The sequence below is a fragment of the Malaclemys terrapin genome, chromosome 15 (assembly GCF_027887155.1).
Source record: "Malaclemys terrapin pileata isolate rMalTer1 chromosome 15, rMalTer1.hap1, whole genome shotgun sequence".
Lineage (NCBI taxonomy): Eukaryota > Metazoa > Chordata > Testudines > Emydidae > Malaclemys > Malaclemys terrapin.
In genome coordinates, this window is record NC_071519.1 from 7686955 (window position 1) to 7699492 (window position 12538).

General features: G+C 55.0%; 1 protein-coding gene across 1 annotated transcript in view; it reads right to left on the minus strand.

The window, feature by feature from the left end:
- LOC128823064 (zinc finger protein 239-like) overlaps positions 1 to 9399 on the minus strand; it is a 34412-nt gene extending 25013 nt beyond the window's left edge. The window contains exon 1 of the mRNA XM_054005137.1: positions 9321 to 9399. The gene's annotated coding sequence lies outside the window, so the exon portion shown is untranslated. The remainder of the gene's footprint in view (positions 1 to 9320) is intronic.
- Between the last annotated feature and the right edge of the window lie 3139 nt (positions 9400 to 12538).

The following is a 12538-nucleotide window of genomic DNA, read 5'->3' on the forward strand; positions in this document are numbered from 1 at the left end:
TTTCCCATCCCACAGCTGTGGCTGTCTCCCGACCTACCCTGTCATCCCCCTCCCAGAGGCTGTCGCAGATTAGGCGTAGACGTAAAAAGACACGGGACGACATGTTCTCAGAACTTATGGGCTGCTCCCGAGCCAAGGCAACCCTGCAGAGTCAGTGGAGGGAGAACATGTCCCAATACCAGAGAGCACACAGCGAACGGGAGGAGAGGTGGCGGCAGGAAGACCAGCAGGCGACTCAAACACTGCTTGGACTAATGAGGGAGCAAACGGACACGCTCCGGCGCCTTGTGGATGTTCTGCAGGACCGGAGGCAGGAGGACAGAGCCCCGCTGCAGTCTATCTGTAACCACCGTCCCCCGCCACAAAGTCCCATACCCCCCTCACCGAAAGTACCAAGAAGGAGGGGCTGCAGAGCCCGTGAAAACTGTCACTCTATCCCTGCAGACTGCTCAAGTGGCAGGAGGCTGTCATTCCCCAAAATTTGATAAGTCCTTTTCTTCCCGCATCACCCAATCCCCCATCCCAGTTTCATCCCCTAACTGTCCATTTGCTAATAAAAAATACGTTTCTGTTAATTGCTGTTTCCATCATGTTTTTTTTTAGAGGACAGTCTGTTTTAAGGGGGGGGAAAGGTGGTTGGTACAGACACAGGGGCAGGTTCAGCAGCAGGTCACACACACAGTGCAGTCACTAGGCACCCTGGTCAGTCTGGGAGGTGGTTTTCATTGTCTGTTGGGGGCGGGGGGCTATGAGATTTTTTGGCGGTGGGAGGGCGGTTACAGATCTTATGCAGCGGTCCTTATCCTGGATCACAGAGCCACGCAGCAGGGAATCTGTAACCGTCCTCCCCCTGCCACAAAGTCACATAGCCCCCACACACAGAGTCCCGAACAGGAGGGGTGGCAGGCTCCGTTCAAACAATCAGTCCGCCAGTGCGGACCACTGTAGAAGCAGGAGCCTGGCATTCCTCGAGTTTAGAAGCGTCCTTTGCATGAGTACACTACACCCGCTCCCCACCACAGTCTGCGTCCCAGTTTCAACACTTTCCCGCGAAAACAGTAATAAATAAAACGTTGTTCATTAACAAATTTTCAGTGATTTTATTTTAAATGTGGATTGCAAGGGGGTGAACGGGGTATGAAACTGGAGAGGATTGTGAACAGTCACTGGGTAAAGAAACGGGGGCAGGTTCAGCTTCTCTGTAAACCAACAAAATTGTCACAGGTTACCCTGCTCACTCAGGAACCTAGCTTTCAAAGCCTCCCGGATGCACAGCGCGTCCCGCTGGGCTCTTCTAATCACACGGCTGTCTGGCTGGGCGTAATCATCAGCCAGGCAATTTGCCTCAACCTCCCACCCCGCCATAAAGGTTTCCCTCTTGCTCTCACAGAGATTGTGGAGCACACAGCAAGCTGCAATAACAATGGGGATATTGGTTTCGCTGAGATCGGAGCGAGTCAATAAGCTTCTCCATCTCCCCTTGAGACGTCCAAAAGCACACTCCACCACCATTCTGCACTTGCTCAGACGGTAGTTGAAGAGTTCCTTTTCACTGTCCAGGGTGCCTGTATAGGGCTTCATGAGCCAGGGCATTAGCGGGTAGGCTGGGTCCCCGAGGATCACTATAGGCATCTCGACATCCCCAACAGTTATTTTGTGGTCCGGGAAGTAAGTACCCTCCTGCAGCCATCTAAACAGACCAGAGTTCCTGAAAACACGAGCGTCATGAACCTTGCCCGGCCATCCGACGTAGATGTTGGTAAAACGTCCCCTGTGGTCCACCAGTGCTTGCAGCACCATGGAAAAGTAGCCCTTTCGATTAATGTACTGGCTGGCCTGGTGGTCCGGTGCCAGGATAGGGATGTGAGTTCCATCTCTGGCCCCACCGCAGTTTGGGAATCCCATCGCTGAGAAGCCATCTATGATCACCTCCATGTTTCCCAGGGTCACTACCTTTGACAGCAGTACATCAACGATTGCCTTGGCTACTTGCATCACAAAACCCCCACGGTAGATTTGCCCACGCCAAAGTGGTTCGCGACTGACCGGTAGCTGTCTGGCGTGGCAAGTTTCCAGAGGGCTATGGCCACTCGCTTCTGGACAGTCAGGGCTGCTCGCATCCGGGTGTCCTTGCGCTTCAGGGCAGGGGACAGCAACTCAAAGTTCAAGGAAAGTTCCCTTCCGCATGCGAAAGTTTCTCAGCCACTGGGATTCATCCCAGACTTGCAGCACTATGAGGTCCCACCAGTCAGTGCTTGTTTCACGTGCCCAGAAACGCCATTCCACGGCATCAACATGACCCATTGCCACCATGATGTCCACGGCGCGGGGTCCCGTGCTTTGTGACAGGTCTGTGCCACTCTCAGACTTCATGTCCTTATCGCGCTGCCGTAGCCTCCTCGCCCGATTTCTGAACATCTGCCTCTGGAAAAGGTGGCTGATAAGGTGCGAGGTGTTGACAACGGCCATAACTGCAGCGATGGTCGCAGCGGGCTCCATGCTCGCGGTGCTGTGGCGTCCACGATGTCACTCAGCAGAAAAGTGCGCGAACTGATTGCCCGCCGGCGCTTTCAGGGAGGGAGGGCGGGAGTGATGGATGGATGACGACAGTTACCCAAAACCACCCTCGACACATTTTTTTCCCCAGCAGGCATTGGGGGCTCGACCCAGAATTCCAATGGGCAGCGGGGACTGTGGGATAGCTGCCCACAGTGCACTGCTTCCAATGTCGACGCTTGCCCCGTTAGTGTGGACTCACGAAGTCGAATTACTGTCCTTAGTGTGGATACGCACGTTCGACTTCGTAATATCGATTCCACATATTCGATTTAAGTACAATCGAACTACTCTCGTAGTGTAGACATACCCCTAGAGAGCAAACACCTGATGAGCCCTTTCACCCTAAAATCGCTTTTGGCTCTTTGACATTGCTTTATGCACCACACCAGAAAATGCTACAGGTAACCAGGTAATTACAGCAGACCTTCACTAGGTATCGTTTTCAGCTTTGCAATTATTAGAGCTCATTTAAAAACTGGAACTGAAATAACCAAAGCAAGTTAAGAAGAGAGTGGCATCGGGCATAGGTGGGGGTAAAACACTAAAGGGAAAGAACTGACTATGGGAAAAGGAACATCCCAAACTATCAGACCCCCGGGCCCCCAGTGTGATGCAGCCGTGAAATAGGTGAACGCAGTCCTAAGATGCATCAGGCGAGGTATTTCCCGTAGACCCAGGGAAGGGTTAGTACTGTTATACAAGGCACTGATGAGACCTCATCTGAAATACTGTGGGCCATTCTGGTCTCCCATATTTAAGAAGGATGAATTCAAACTGGAACAGGAGCAGAGAAGGACTACTAGGATGATCCGAGGTATGGAAAATCTGCCATATGAGAGGAGACTCAAAGAGCTTGGCTTGTTTAGCCTAACCAAAAGAAGGCTGAGGGGAGATATGATCGCTCTCTAGAAATACATCAGAAGGGTAAATACCAGGGAAGGAGAGGAGTTATTTAGGTTAAGCACCAATCTTGGCACTAGAACAAATGGATATTGGCCATCAACAAGTTCTGGATTGACGTTAGGCGAAGGTTTCTAACTATCAGAGTGAAGTTTTGGAACAGCCTCCCAAGGGAAGCAGTGGGGACAAAAAACCTAACTGGCTTCAAGACTGAGCTCGATACCTTCATGGAGGAGATGGTATGATGGGACTGCCTACAATGGCATGTAGTCAGTCTGCAACTGCTAGCAGCAAATATCTCCAAAGGCCGGTGATGGGACACTAGATGGGGAGGGCTCTGAATTACTACAGAGAATTCTTTCCTAGGTGTCTGGCTGCTGGATCTTGCCCACGTGCTCAGGGTCTAACTGATTGCCATATTTGGGGATGGGAAGAAATTTTGCCCAGACTCAGATTGGCAGAGACCCTGGGGTTGTTTTTTTTTGCCTTCCTCTGCAGCATGGGGTATGGCATGGGTCATTTGCAAAGTTTAAACTAGTGTAAATGGTGGATTTTTTTTGTAATTTGAAGTTTTCAAATAATGATCTGAGGTTGTTAACTCAGCCAGAGGTTAGGGGGCTATTACAGGAGTGGGTGGGTGAGGTTCTCTGGTCTGTGTTGTGCAGGAGGTCAGACTAGATGATCATGATTTTCCCTTCTGGCCTTAAAGTCTGGGAGTCTATGAACTGCGCCTTGCGTTGCACAGACACTGGTGGAGATCAGGTCCCCATCGTGCTGCGCATGACAGAGAACCTGACTGAGATCAGCACCCCATTGTGCTGGGCACTGCACAGAGAGAGAGGGACAGTCCTTGCCCCAAAGAGATCACAATCCAAGTAGACAATGGGTAGGAGGAAAACACAGAGGGGCTGTGACTTCCCCAAGGTCACCAAGCAGGTCAGTGACAGAGCCAGGAACAGACCCTGGTAACACCAGAGCCCCATCACCCGCAGTTTGGAAAGGTCCCCAGACCCCAGCGTATTAGGCTGCAGGAAGAGGTGGTTTGTCCATGGAGGCACAGGCTGTCTTGGCAGAGCTGCTCAGCTGCCGTCCCTGCACACAGCTGGGGGTGCATCTCCTGGGTCAGGAGAAGTCAGTGTCCAGTCCTGTGCTCCTGGCTCATACCCCAGCACTCACTGCTGTCCCTCCGTTACCAGCTGCACTGTTCAGTCAACCCCAGGCCTCAGTGAGGTCACTGTCCCCCCGCACCTCAAAGCTTCAAACTGGGACATGGTGCACCAGTGCCAATCAGAGTGCACTAGTGTAAATTCTGTCTATACTAAGGGTTTGCACCAGTGCAGGGGCGGGCAAACTTTTTGGCCTGAGGGCCACATTGGGTTTCCGAAATTGTATGGAGGGCCAGCTGTGACTCCCCAAACAGCCAAGCGTGGCCCAGCCCCCCGCCCTATCCGACCCCCCCCCCCGGGACCCCTGCTCCATCCAACCCCCGCGCTCCCTGTCCCCTGACCACCCCCGGACCCCCCACCCTTGACTGCCCCCCGCCGCCCCATCCAATCCTTCCTCTCATTCCTGATTGCCCCCCCACAGGACCCCTTCCCCATCCAACCACCCATTCTCCCTGTCTGCCCCTGGAACCCCTGCTATTGACTGCGCCCCACCGCCCCATCCAACCCCCCCTCTTTCCTGAATGCCCTCACCGGGACTCCTACTCCCATTCAACCTCTTGTTTCCTGCCCTCTGACCGCTCCGACCCCATCCACATCTCTGTCCCCTGACTACCACCCCGAACTCCCCTGCCCTCTATCCAACCCCCCCCCTTCTCCCTGTCCCCTTACCGCCTCCGGATCCCCTGCTCCTGACTGCCCCATGCCAACCCATCCAACCCCCCCCTCCCTTCCTGACTGCCCCCCTGTTCCCTGCCCTCTCATCGCCCCAAACCCTATTCACGCCCCCGCCAACTGACCACCACCATGAACTCCCCTGCCCTCTATCCAACTCCCCCTGCTCCCTGCCCCCTTACCGGGCTGCCTGGAGCACCAGCGGCTGGTGGCTCTACAGCCACGCTGCCCAGAGCGCCAGGACAGGCAGCGGCGCCGCCTGGCTGGAGCCTTCCACGCCACTGCGCAGCACAGAGCACCGGGTCAGGCCGCGGCTCTGCAGCTGCGCTGCCCGGCAAGAGCTCATAGCCCCGCTGCCTAGAGCATTGCGCCAGCGGCGCAGTGAGCTGAGGCTGTGGGGGAGGGGGAGCGGGAGCAGCAGGGGAGGGGATGGGGGCTAGCCTCCCGGGCCAGGAGCTCAGGGGCCAGGCAGGAGGGTCCTGCCCATAGTTTGCCCACCTCTGCATCAGTGCCTAAAACACCAGCGTGGCAGAGACCTTCAATGCCTAAAACACCAGCGTGGCAGAGACCTTCAGTGCCTAAAACACCAGCGTGGCAGAGACCTTCAGTGCCCAAAACAGCAGTACGGTGGCACTAGAACTTGGATCTATTTCTAGCTCTGTCACGGGCAGCCTGGGTGACCTTGGACATGTCAATGTTTCTCCTCCCAATGTTAGTCTCTTTACCCAGCTGCCCACTCACTGAGGTCTCCTGTCTCCAGAGCTGCTCACCACTCAAATCTGTGTGGTGTCCCCAGAGCTAAGGTAGTTATGCTCTTGAATAGTCTTACAAGGGTGGCTGGGGAGTCTCGTTCCTTGGAAGTTTTTAAGAACAGGTAGGACAAACCTCTGTCAGAGATAATCTATATATACTTGGTCCTGCCTTGGCAGGAAGAGCTGGACTTGATGGCATCTTGAGATCCTGTCCAGCCCTACATTTTTATGACGCTATGCAATATATACATATAAAAACACAGCATACAGAAAGAAACCCACCACAACATAATGTCAGGCAATTCAGAAAAACAACAGAAACCAAAAAACTACACTCCACAGCATAAAATGACAATACAAAGGAGAAGAAAGCAACACAATGCAAACTAATACACCCTAGGACAAAAGTACACAACGCAAAAGAGCTCAACTCAAACCAACAGAACACAGACACCAAACAAGCTGAGGCAAAACAATGCACCATACAACTATGCAGCACAGCATGGGGCGATCACAGTTCCAAATGGCACCATGCAAAACAGCTCAGCGTAGAACACGACAGCACAAAAGAGAATGATTTCAATGTAGGCCTGGAAGGGATCTTGAGAGGTCGTCTCCTCAAGCCTCCTGTGCTGAGGTAGGACCAAGTATCCCTAGACATTCCCAGACTGGTGTACCTCTAACCTGGTCTTAGAAACCTCCAATGAGGGAAATTCCACAGGCTCCCTTGGAAGCCAATACAAGGCAAACACAGCCCAAAACAACGCTGTACACGCACACGCTGGGCTTGGGGTTAAGGGGAGAGGCCAGAATTCAAATAATCTGGGTTCAGTTCCCAGCTCTGCCCCAAATTCTCCATGCAAACTTGAGCAAATTACTGTACTTCCACTCTCTGAGCTTCAGTTTCCCCATCTGTAAAATGGAGAGTCACCTCCCACCATTGGCCTATTTAGCCTTTGAGCTTTTTGTGGCAAGGACTGTCACTGTGGGCATGTCTACACTGCAATTAGACACAGGGGGCTGGCCCATGCCCGCTGACTTGGGCTCACACGGCTCAGGCTGCGGAGCTGTTTAATTGTGGTGTCGATGTTCCGGCTTGGGCTGCAGCCCAAGGTCTGGCACCCTCCCACCTCACAGGGTCCTACAGCCTGGCTCCAGCCTGAGCCCAGACATCTACACTGCAATTAAACAGCCCCTTCACCTGAGCCCTGTGAGCCAGTGTCAGCTGCCATGGGCCAGCTGGGGGGTTTTAATGGCAGTGTAGACATACCCTGGGTGTCTGTTCAGCACCTGTCACAATAGGGACTCTGATCTTGGTCAGTGTCTGTGCAGAGCCCTGCACAACATGGGGCCTGATCTCGGTCAGGGGCTCTGCAACTCCTGGCATTACAGGATCCCTGATTTTGTTTGGGGTCCCTGCAGCACCTGGCAAAATGTTGGGCCAGGATCTTCATCAGGGTCTGTGCAGTGCCCAGTACAGTGGTGGGGCGTGATCTTGGTCGGGGTCAGTGCAGTGCCAGGACCAACGGGGACACAAATCTCAGTTGGGGTTTCTGCAGCGCCTGGTGGAACAGGGCCCAGATCTCACTTGGGGTCTGAACAGCACCTGTCACAATGGGAGCCTGATTTCATTTCATGTTGATGCAGGGCCTGGCACAACAGGGGCCCAGAGCTCAGTCAGGGTCACTGTAGCACCAGGCACAAGAAGGTCCTGGCTCTCTGCAGGGGTCTGTGCAGTTCCTGGCCCAACGAGTGCCCCAAACTCGGTCAGGGTTTGTGCAGTGCCCGTCCCACTGGGGCACCAGATCTCAGGCAAGGCCTGCGCCACGCTCAGGATGATAATAGCCCTGATGTTAATCAGACACCCTGGGAGAAAAGCGGGAAGATGTTTAAGAATTTGATATCAGAATTTCAGAACTGAGGAGAAAATGGGGCACAAACTAAATATTTGCCAATATAAGAGAGAAGCACCAACATCTGGGGAGATTTTATGTCACCATTCAACAGTTCAAGAGAAAAGAAGAGACATTTGAGGGGATTATACAGCGATATTCAAACAACAGAACAGGATGGATTCTTCTTGCCTCACATTCACATGGCCGGCAGGGAGCCCTGGGTGATGTGGCTTTCACAGAGGAAAGGAGTGGGGCTGGAGTCAGAAGGTCACCGGCTATGGGGAGAGCTGGCAGTGGGGTCTGGGAATGTGACTAGCAGGCGGTGGGGGGGCTGCTGGGTGGGGGAGTCGGGGAAGTAGCTGGGACTGGGAAGCCTGGGGCTGTTCAGTCTCCATGGGGGCTGCTTGCTCCTCCCTTCCCCTCTCGGGCCTTTCCATGCCCTGTTGCCAGCAGAGGGAGGCCCCCCAGCCCCGCTCAGCATATCCCTGTCTCAGGGCTCTCCCAGCGCCTGCCTATTTCAGAAATCACTCAGGGGACCGATTTCCCTCCTAAACAAAAAGAACAGGAGTACTTGTGGTACCTTAGAGACTAACAAATTTATTAGAGCATAAGCCCGCGGGGATGCATACCAAAGAAGTGGGCTGTAGCCCACGAAAGCTTATGCTCTAATAAATTTGTTAGTCTCTAAGGTGCCACAAGTATTCCTGCTCTTTGTGCGGATACAGACTAACACAGCTGCTACTCTGAAACCTCCTAAACAAGGACAAATCACTGCAGGCAAAAATGGGGCGGGGGGAGGGAAGTCACCCAAAACCTGGGATTTGAACTGGCCATTGGCGAAGTAGAGGGAAAATGGGGCACAATCAGGGAGGAAAACAGAGACCTTATCGGGGATTTGAGAGAACGGGGGGGGGTCACCGTGGATGTGGCTCGTTGCTGTCTAGGGAGAAAGGGGGAAGGGCTGGAGAGGATGGGGGGTCCCCACGGGAGGGGGCAGCGGTAAATACGAGAGGATCTCAACCCCCCCTTCTCTCCCCGCTCCTCGGGGGTCACCGGCTCTTCTCCTCCCCCGGCCATGTCCGGGCTGCACAGACATTTTCCATCCGCCCCTTTCCCAGATCCCCCCTCCCGGCAGCCCCCGCCCAGCCACACGCCGGGCCCCAGTGGAGCCGGGCCCCCCGATCTCCCCCGTGGGGCCCCAGGGCAGAGCCGGGCCGGGCCCGGGGGCGTTGGGCTCCTGCGGGGACAGCAGCTCCGAGCCCCCCGCGGGCGCTGCCCCAGGGAGCAGATCCCGGCGCTGCGAGATGCCGGGTCCCCCCCACGGACACTGGGGCAGAGTCACCGCCCGGCCCCGGCCCCGGGGCTCGCTCCGGTACCTGGCGGCTGCAGCGCCGCAGCGGGGGCGGCTCCGGCGGGCCGGGCACTGGAGGCGTTAACGGGTCTCCCCAGCACAGACGCCGCCACTCACCCCGGCTCCGCAACGATCTGCGCATGCCCAGCAGCTGCTCACACCCCGCCCCTCGTTCTCCCGCCCCCGGCCCTGGGCGGGGCTGCCGGACCCCAACGCCTGGGGGGGGCACGTGCCAGGTGGTCTGCGAGCGCTGCCTCTGCGCATGCGGGACCCCCCGCCCCTCGCGATCCGCTCCCGGGAGAGTCAGGAACTACATCTCCCAGCCTGCCCCGCGGCGCTTCCGCCCTCTGCAGCCCAGGTAAGGGCGGGCCCCGGGATCAGCCTGACCTCGCCCCCCGCTCAGCCCCTCCCCCCGCAGAGACCCCCCCAGCTCCGCGCCCCTCCCCCCCGCCGGCGCCTCTCAGACCCGCACCCCCAGCAACGGCCCCCCCGGCGCCTTCCCGCTTCTCAGGGCATTCACCCACGAAAGCTTATGCTCCAATACATCTGTTAGTCTTAAAGGGGCCACAGGACTAGGGTTACCATATTTAAAAAATAAAAAAAGAGGACACTCCACAGGGCCCTGGCCCCGCCCCTTTCCCACCCCCGACACCGCCTCAACTCCGCCCCTACTCCCCCCATTCCCTGCCTATTCCCCAAAGTCCCCGCCCTAACTCCCCCTCCTCCCTCCCAGCCACGCGAAAAGGGCTGCCCAAGCGCTACCAGCTTCACGGTTTGCTGGGCAGCCTCCAGACCCTGCGCCCCCGGCCAGCGCTTCCCCAGCACAGCTGGAGCCCGGGAGGGGAAGCGCCCAGCCGGGGGCGCAGGGTCTGGAGGCTGCCTGGCAAACCCGTGAAGCCGGTAGCGCTCGGGCTTTGGGCAGCCCCCCTTGCCTCCGGACCCTGCGTCCCCGGCCGGGCACTTCCCCTCCCGGGCTCCAGCTGCTCTGCTCCTCCCCTGACTCTTCGGCTCTGTTTAAGAGCCAAGCTGCCCGAGCCAGCGCTACCGGCTTCGGGCAGCCCCCTTGCCTCCAGACCCTGCGCCGCCGGAGCAGAGCAGCTGGAGCCCGGGAAGGGAAGTGCCCGGCCGGCGGCTCGGGGTCCGGAGGCAGGGGGCTGCCCGAAGTCGTTAGCGCTGGCTCAGGCAGCTCGGCTCTTAAACAGAGCCGAAGTCTGAGTCAGGGGAGGAGCAGAGCAGCCGCGGGAGGGGAAGTGCCCGTCCGGTATTTTTCCCGGACATGTTCGGCTTTTTGGCAATTCCCCCCGGACGGGGGTTTGATTGCCGAAAAGCCGGACATGTCCGGGAAAAACCGGACGTATGGTAACCCTACGTGACTGGTGCCCGGGGCCGGGAGCGCAGCTCCACCCCAGGGGGATGCAAATCCGGACAGTGCCGGCTCCCCGCAATATGCTGGTGTCCACAACCCCCCGGGGGCGTCCCCCAGCCCTGAGATGGCTGCTGAGTGGCACCCAGAGACATCCCCCACGCAAAGGACAGGGGCCCGCGCCCCCCCTCCCCTGACGGCTTGCTGCCTCTCAGGGGCAGGTTGGTCGCATCGCAGGGGCCGCGGGAAGTTGTAGTTCTCGGCCGCTCCCCTCTCTCGGCTCTCCCTGGAGCGTGAGGCCCGGCCGGACTACAGCCCCCAGCATGCCCTGGGCAGGAGCCAAGTGTCGCACCGAGATGATGTCACAGCGGGCGACCCACACACACAAATTCAGAGATCCTAGCCTCCCTATTTCCCCGGACATGTCCGGCTTTTTTTCAGTTCCCCCCGGACGGGGATTTGGGGACCAAAAAGCCGGACATGTCCAGGGAAATCCGGACGTATGGTAACCCTACACAGGACCCTCTGTTGCTTCTCCTATAGGTTAGTGTAGTAATGATCTCATCTTGGGGTCAGTTCATTGCCATGGCCCTCCTGTGGTCAGACATCTGTGGATGTTCTATCCGAAGGCCGGTGTTAACTCATGTTCCTCTGGTCGGCTGGTGTCTTTACGGATGAAATTCCCCCTTAGACACTCTATTTCCAGTTCCCCAAACCTTAGGGGTGACCCTTAGGCCAGTTATCTGTGCCAGAGTTCAAAGACCTCGAGCCTTATGCTAACTGCTGATGCCAGTGTCCTACAGGAGACGGGCCTGTGGGTTCCTTGCGTTACTGCTGCATAAAAGAAATGCTAAAGCTAGCTATATGGGCTACAGGTGATAGTTAATTTACCACCCAGTAATGTTTTAAAGTAGCTCTAGTTTTTCTCTCCAATGTGCATTGCTTTGCATTTAGAAAGATAAGGTGGGTGAGGTCATATCTTTTATTAGACCCACTTCAGTTGGTGAGAGAGATCCATTTCTGAGCTACACACAGATCTCTTCTTCAGGAGAATATCCTAAAAAATTGCCTTCCTTTCTCTCTAGTTATCTATTTCTAATTTAATATTCCCTGAGATTTTTTACATGTCTCACTAATAATAAATATTAACATAAAATATCCTCAGATTTTGACCTTTTCTCAATTTTGAATATATTTTAAAAAGTTTCCCATTTTCTTTCAATTTGTCAAATAACACTATGAAATTCACTCTCATTTTACCTCTTTACCTACTATTGACTATCGATATAAAATACTTCACATTTTTTCACTTTCCGCTCTACTTAGTGAAAATTGATCCAAAATTCTCCAGATTTTCACCCTTTTCTCTTTAATGACTTAACATAGATTCATAGATTCTAGGACTAGAAGGGACCTCGAGAGGTCATTGAGTCCAGTTCCCCGCTCTCATGGCAGGACCAAATACTGTCTAGACCATCCCTGATAGACATTTATCTAACCTACTCTTAAATATCTATAGAGATGGAGATTCCACAACCTCCCTAGGCAGTTTATTCCAGTGTTTAGCCACCCTGACAGTTAGGAACTTTTTCCTAATGTCCAACTTAAACCTCCCATGCTACAGTTTAAGCCCATTGCTTCTTGTTCTATCCTTAGAGGCTAAGGTGTACAAGTTTTCTCCCTCTTCCTTATGGCAGCCTTTTAGATACCTGAAAACTGCTATCATGTCCCCTCTCAGTCTTCTCTTTTCCAAACGAAACAAACCCAATTCTTTCAGCCTTCCTTCATAGGTCATGTTCTCAAGACCTTTAATCATTCTTGTTGTTCTTCTTTGGACCCTCTCCAATTTCTCCACATCTTTCTTGAAATGCGGTGCCCAG